The sequence below is a fragment of the Cupressus sempervirens genome, chromosome 2 (assembly GCF_028749045.1).
Source record: "Cupressus sempervirens isolate cs-2001-9-10 chromosome 2, ASM2874904v1, whole genome shotgun sequence".
NCBI classification, from domain to species: Eukaryota; Viridiplantae; Streptophyta; class Pinopsida; order Cupressales; family Cupressaceae; genus Cupressus; species Cupressus sempervirens.
In genome coordinates, this window is record NC_143119.1 from 355059131 (window position 1) to 355065867 (window position 6737).

The window sequence follows — 6737 nt, forward strand, 5'->3', positions numbered from 1 at the left end:
GATATCATGTTCTTGTTGATGATCTTCTCAGATGAAGGATGTTTGTGAAGCTACGATCTCCAGGCATATACAAGAGACTTAATGAAAAGTATTTCTCACATGATTGATGTAATTCTAAGTTTGGTATTTAAAATCTCAGAGATTCACTTCATGAAGCAACAGGTGCAATTCGGGAGACCCCAAAGCATGATTTTAGATGGTTGCTGAATGAAGATGATTCATACACTATTGTTTCTGATGTATGTATCTCTTCCTGAGATTTTCGTTTATTCAATCCCACAAGTCATGGGGAAAATGCCCAAGAAGTATGTCCGTTTGAGGAAATCTGATTATGGGAGCTTCAATGCCATTGAACTGCCAGTCTCTAGAGTGTGTGACCCTTTTACTAAAATAAAATTTGAAGTGATGAAGGTATTCTTGATGAAGCATTATAAGAATAGAAGGGCATATGATCCCAATTTTGTGCTAGATTTTGAAGATATTTATGTCAGAGATTCGAAGACAAAATCAATTTTAATAGCAAATACTCTACTCAATGTGGCAAGAGAAAAAAAAATCTTGATAGAAAGAAGGAAACACTCATAGTTTGTGATCAAGGAACCTCACTTAAAATCATCCCATCGAAGTCACGAGATAATCCTGATCATATTATTGAAAAGAATATAGTGGGAAAAGTCTAGGAAAGAGATAGAGAATTATCTCCATAGTTTTCAAGATTTTACATCTACGCGTTTCGTACACCCTGTGCAGTTTTCTGCTATGCAGAAGCTATTTTCATTTTTTTTCTGCCAAAGAGGTTAGCATATGTCAAAGGATGAAGAAAAATTGATCTCGGCTCTCTCTAAAACTATCCCAAGTAATCTACTTCCTTTAAGATCTGTTCAGCCAGTTGGAATTGTTATCAACGCAGAGAAATATGATTAGAATGTGGACCTTCCACCTGTCTTTCCAAAGTGGAAATTTGAAATCCAAGTACTCCATTGCAAACCTTTTTTAAAAAAATGGACAATCTGGGTCCTCTTAAAATGTTTGAAAGAAGATTTCATCTTCATAAAATTTGATCAGAAAATGTGTGTAAAAGCCTAGGTGGAAAATTCAAAATCGGGTGCGCCGAAGTCATTTTCGCACATCAGATGCAAAAACCCGCCAGCTTTTATCTTTGAGGTTTCAAATTCTTTTAAATTTTAATCATGGCAGATATTTTCTCATGGGGCAGTGGGTGCAATCCAGTTGACAAGATTTCTACAGTTCTAATGTGTACAATGGCTATGAAAATAGAGCTTGCAAGTGGGATCTGCACACTGCTTAAGCAGCCGTCTTCAAAAATGGTGTTTGATGATTTCAATATAGCTTTAATGCACATATTCTTGCCAAGACTTCTAGAACCAATAAAGACTAAGAATAAGGACATTCTTGCAAATAAGGGGCTGTGAGAACAACTCGTACAATGCTTCAAAACTCGAGTATCACTGTGCTGGTATCACTGTTCTTGGAAAAATAGTAGAGCGATGTGCATCTTTGTTAACTAATAAATGTGACTCAGAATTGTTAGGTGAAGTTATTGCTGGTTTTCGCATTGCCTCAGAGGAAGAAGTATATCAAACTGATATTCAGTACATTGTGTCAAGAATGGGATGAATTCAGCTATTGTAGACTGGAGTTTTCTCTTCAAGCCTTACAATTTCTTTGAGTCATACAAAAATTATTCACAAATAGACATTGTAGCTACAAATCAAGATGATCTGAGAATTTGGAGGGGCTGGGTTAAGTCTGTAAAGATACTAAAGTTATATTGAATTTAATGTTATTATCTGCAGCACATCTAGATGCGCTTACGGTGAAACTTGCCACTTTCTCCATTATGTTCCTGGTGGGGTGAATGTTGTTACACAAATGGAAAATTTGGGAAGTGGATTGGGTGTAGCTTCAAAGAAAACATCAAGAGCATTTCCTTTAGAGCTGACATTTCCTGTAGCAAGCTTCAAGACATGACTATGTAGTTAATTTGGTACTGCAGAAGGATGTTGGTTTGGATAGAAATGCCATTTTGCACATGGGGAAAGGGAACTTAATAAAGGAAATTCAGTTGCACTTGATATAAAAAATGATAGGTCTTCAGGTCCTTTTTGTGGCAGGTTCCTTTCTTCTGGCTTTGACAGGAAGATTGGAGGGCATGGTGGATATCGTGAGGTTACTCCACTAGTTGCAGGCAAATTTGGTCTTTTTTCTGAGGGAAAGATAAGTGTTGATGCTTCCTTTGCTGGTGCTATAATTGGGAAAGGTAGTGTAAATTCAAAACAAATATGTCGTCTGACTGGAGTGAAGTTAGCTATAAGAGATCATGAATCTTGAGACAACTTTTCTTTAAAAGAATGAAAGGTTTACATACAGGATTGCTACATCTGTGCTGATGGAAATTATTCTAGTTTGTTTGACTCTTGCTGTGGTATAAAGTGTAGTAACATCCATTTATATATGTTATGTTGAAGATCCTTCATTAATCAATAGATGGGATGAGGAATTTAACATTCAAATATCTGAGGCATTACATCAAAGGCTACAACATAGAAGCTTGTGGAACATTGATGGTTTACGCATGGTGGAAAGACTTCTGACTGGAACTAACAGTTGTCATTAAGTTTTCAAGTCTTTGATATATCGCATGCAAGTGATTTTTAATGGAATGAAAACAATTGGAGAGCTATATTTGGATAATGGAGATGATTTGGAAATAGAAATATTATGCAGAGTTTTATGCAAGTATTGTAGAGGGAGAAGTTAAATTGAAGTCATTAGTCCAAAAGGGGGAGTTTGCATTTAAAAAGAGATGGATTCTCCAGACTGTTACAGTTTTGGGACCCAAACATTCTAACATGGAAGAAATAATTGAGTAGAAATCATGTAATTTATGCGGTAACAAGAGATATTCCCACTAAATACTTGCGAAGATTTTAGAGGCTTGGTGAAGAAATTATGAGGCAGCACGCCATCTGTCATTCCCACATACAAGATTGGATTACAAAAGAGTTTGAATATATTAGTTTGACATTGAAGTTGGAAACATCGAGTTTAAAATATTTTAAAGAGAATCTGAAAAGACAAATAGGAATGGAGAATTAGAAAAAAACGGTTATGAAACCAAAAGTCATCATGTGAGAACTGAAGTGTCATATGGAGGGAAACCAAATAGTGGCTGAAGGAGATTATTTATTGCAAATATTTTCCTAATCAAGAGGTTCGGCATTTTCTAGATACAGTCAGAGAGCTGGACTAGGAGGGGGAAAAAATTGTTGATGTATCAGACTTAATATTGCAAAGCCAATAAAGAGAATTTTATGTCAATGGTTTTATGTCCCATTTAATTAGTCATTGCTTCTATGTGTCTTTCTTTTTTTGAATTATAGAAAGAGAGAAAAGATTTTTTATTCTTTTGTCATGAAGATATGAATTAACCATAGTAAGAAGTGCTTTGGGGTATTCAGAGAAAGATTCATTAGAAGTCTTTAGTCGTCTCATTTATTTTTCAGTTAGCGTTTGTTGTAGGTTAATTAAATACTGAGTATATGGATTCATAAGAATTGTGAGTTCTATTGCTCGGTTTATAGATTAGAAATTTTTTCTTGTCTAGATTAAGTTTTGTTTAGGCTTAATTCAGTTTGCCTCTTCTGCTCTCGAGTTAAGAGCATACCCCATGTTATTTTAGGAGAGAAACATAATTCCTTGAACATTATTCACATAGGGAGTTGTACCTCAATTCAGAGGGCAACTAGTTATTCTTAGAAATAGTTTCCCAACTATTGTGTAAAGTTGTTCTTCATTACAAATTGGGCAAATTAAAAGGAGAATCAAAAGAAGAACAATCTGTTTACCAACACAGTGTTGAGTTATACACAAGTAAAGCTTAGTAAGCTATGGTTGATCAATGAAGTAGTTAAAGAAAAAGATTAAGGAACTTAAGTGTTAGTTGAGAAAATAGTATTAGTCAAGTGATAGTTTTAATTGAGGAAATTGAAGAAGGAAATTGAAGAAGGAAAATGAAGTAGTGACTAAGTGTAGTGAAGATTGAGCAAGCTAGTGAAAGTCAAGCGAGATAGAATAGTACATATTGAGCTACGCAGTGTTGACCAAGCAAAAGAGTACAGTGATGACTGAGTGTCAGCAAAATAATAATTTATGAAAGAATTGATTTTGAGGCTGACATAGTTAAATTTTTGGATTAGTCAAAACACATGGATTATAAGGATTGATGAGCTAACATATTTAATGCATGAATTGATTTTTTTATGCGATCAAACACAAGGATTTAAAGAGAAGTATCAAGGTATGTGCAGGATCATGGTCGACCAAACTATGGCCTTAAATGGTAGTGAAAAACCACCAAATCAGGGTTATGTCAACTTGACACAATTTTAAAGTGCTTCTAGACTTTATATCAAAAAGTTGTAAGAAAATAATCTATAGGAAATTGAATGTAGTTTCTAAACTACTAGGCCTTATCTAGAGAAAAATATATTTGATTGGTCAAAAGTTTGGATTTTAATGCAATACTAAAAAAATTTCAAGGCAAAAATAAAAAGTAGGTGTATGTCTGACCACCTTAATCAAAATCAAATGATAATATTTTTTAATATAATTACAGATATCAAAAGTAGACTCATGCCCAGATGTGATGCATATTTTTGAGTATTTTTATTCCAAATAAATATTTAAATATGAATTTTCTACTAAAACTTTTTCAAAATAAAAAAACTCTTGTGTTTGACCACCTTAATTAATTGAAAATTTTACCAATTTTTTTTTTCCCTTATACTAGGCGAAGCATAGAATGTGATGCAACTTTTGGATTTAAAAAATGTTATACCATTTGAAAGTTATAGCTATTTTTCAATTAGTATGTCAATCAGCACTTTACAATCATCTTCATTAAAAATTAACTAATGAATACTTGTCAAAATCAGAATTTGACAGATATTTTATCGATGGGATTTTGAGAGTGTTATCAAAAAACCCTTTTCATTTCATTCAATTTCAATGAAAATAACATTGTCAAATGGCTACTCGAAGTTTGAGTGTCAGTGAAACCCTTCTCAAACACATTTTTTGGGTTGACCAAATAGGTTTGGTAAATAAGAAGTCTAATTAGATACCCGATGTCAAATCAGGTATGTAATTACAAATTAGATACCCAATATGAAATCAAGTATCTGATTACTTTGAATTTTCCAATTGGGAGGAAAACCACCGACATTGAAAATTTTGGAGGGAAAGTTTAGATGATTATTATGATTATTATTGTTAAATATAATATCATTATAGATATAATTATTATTATAACTAAATATAATATAGTAAAATATATGATAAATATTATTATTATTAAAAATATATAGTAATATTATATGATTACTATTATATATAATAATATATATAGTTATTATTATTATTAAATATATAATCTAGTAATATATATGATTGTTATTGTTATATAATCTAATAATATATTTTTATTCTATTAAAATATACAGTATTATATTATTATTAAATATAATTTTAACCTATGACCCCTCTCGACCCATTTCATGACAACATGTCCTTGGGGCCCCTTGTGACCCCTTTCAACACATTCCTAATGGGCCCCTAGCGACATACGTTGTTATGAAATGCATCGAGAGGGGTAATAGGTTAACCAATGATAGTTGTCATGAAATGTGTCAATAGGGGTCATGGATTAACCTATGACCACTCTCGATGCATTAGAACCAACAAAATGGGTGCCTAGGGGTCCTAAAGCCCCTAGGGATATATGTTATCATGAAATGCGTCGAGAGGGGTCATAGGTTAACCTATGACCCTTCTCGATGCATTTCATGACAACATATGTCCCTAGACCAAATGCATCGCTAGGGGTCCTAGGGCCCCTAGGGACATATGTTGTCATGTAATGCATAGATAAGGGTCATAGGTTAATCTATGACCCCTCTCGACACATTAAAACCAACCAAATGCATCCCTAAGGACATACGCTGTCATGAAATGCATTGAGACGAGTCATAGGTTAACCTATGACCCCTCTCAACACATTTGAACCAACCAAATGGGTCCCTAGGGGCCCTAAGGCCCCTAGGGGACACATTCCAACCAACCTAATGCATCCCTCAGTGTCCTAAGGCCCCTAGGGACATATGTTGCCAGGAAATGCATTGAGAGGGGTCATAGGTTAACCTCTGACCCCTCTCAAAGCATTAGAACCAACCAAATGCATCCTTGGGGGTCCTAGGGCCCCTAGGGACAAATGTTGTCATGAAATGTGTTGATAGGGGATATAGGCTAACCTATGACCCCTCTCAATGCACTGGAACCAATCAATTGCATCTTTGGGGGTTCTAGGGCCTCTAGGGACATATCTTGTCATGAAATGTGTAGAGAGGGGTCATAGGTTAACCTATGACCCCTCTTGATGCATTTGAACCAACCAAATGGGTACTTGAGTGCCCTAAGGCCCCTAGAGATATACGTTGTTATGAAATGCATCAAGAAGGGTCATAGGTTAACCTATGACCCCTCTCAATGCATTTCATGAACCTATTGTTAGGATAAACCACAGACAGAAATAAAAACTACATGCAAATATAACCAATAACAAAAAATAATAGATCACACAGAAATGAACACAAGGCACCAAAATTTAACGTGGTTCACCCAATCCCTGGGCTACATCCACCAAACTACAAGTCCAA

The 6737-nt window shown here is 34.6% G+C and overlaps 1 pseudogene; it reads left to right on the top strand.

Moving 5' to 3' along the window:
* The first annotated feature begins 1190 nt into the window (after window positions 1-1190).
* Window positions 1191-2352, top strand: LOC149572598 (zinc finger CCCH domain-containing protein 31-like; annotated as a pseudogene).
* The last annotated feature ends 4385 nt before the right edge of the window (window positions 2353-6737 follow it).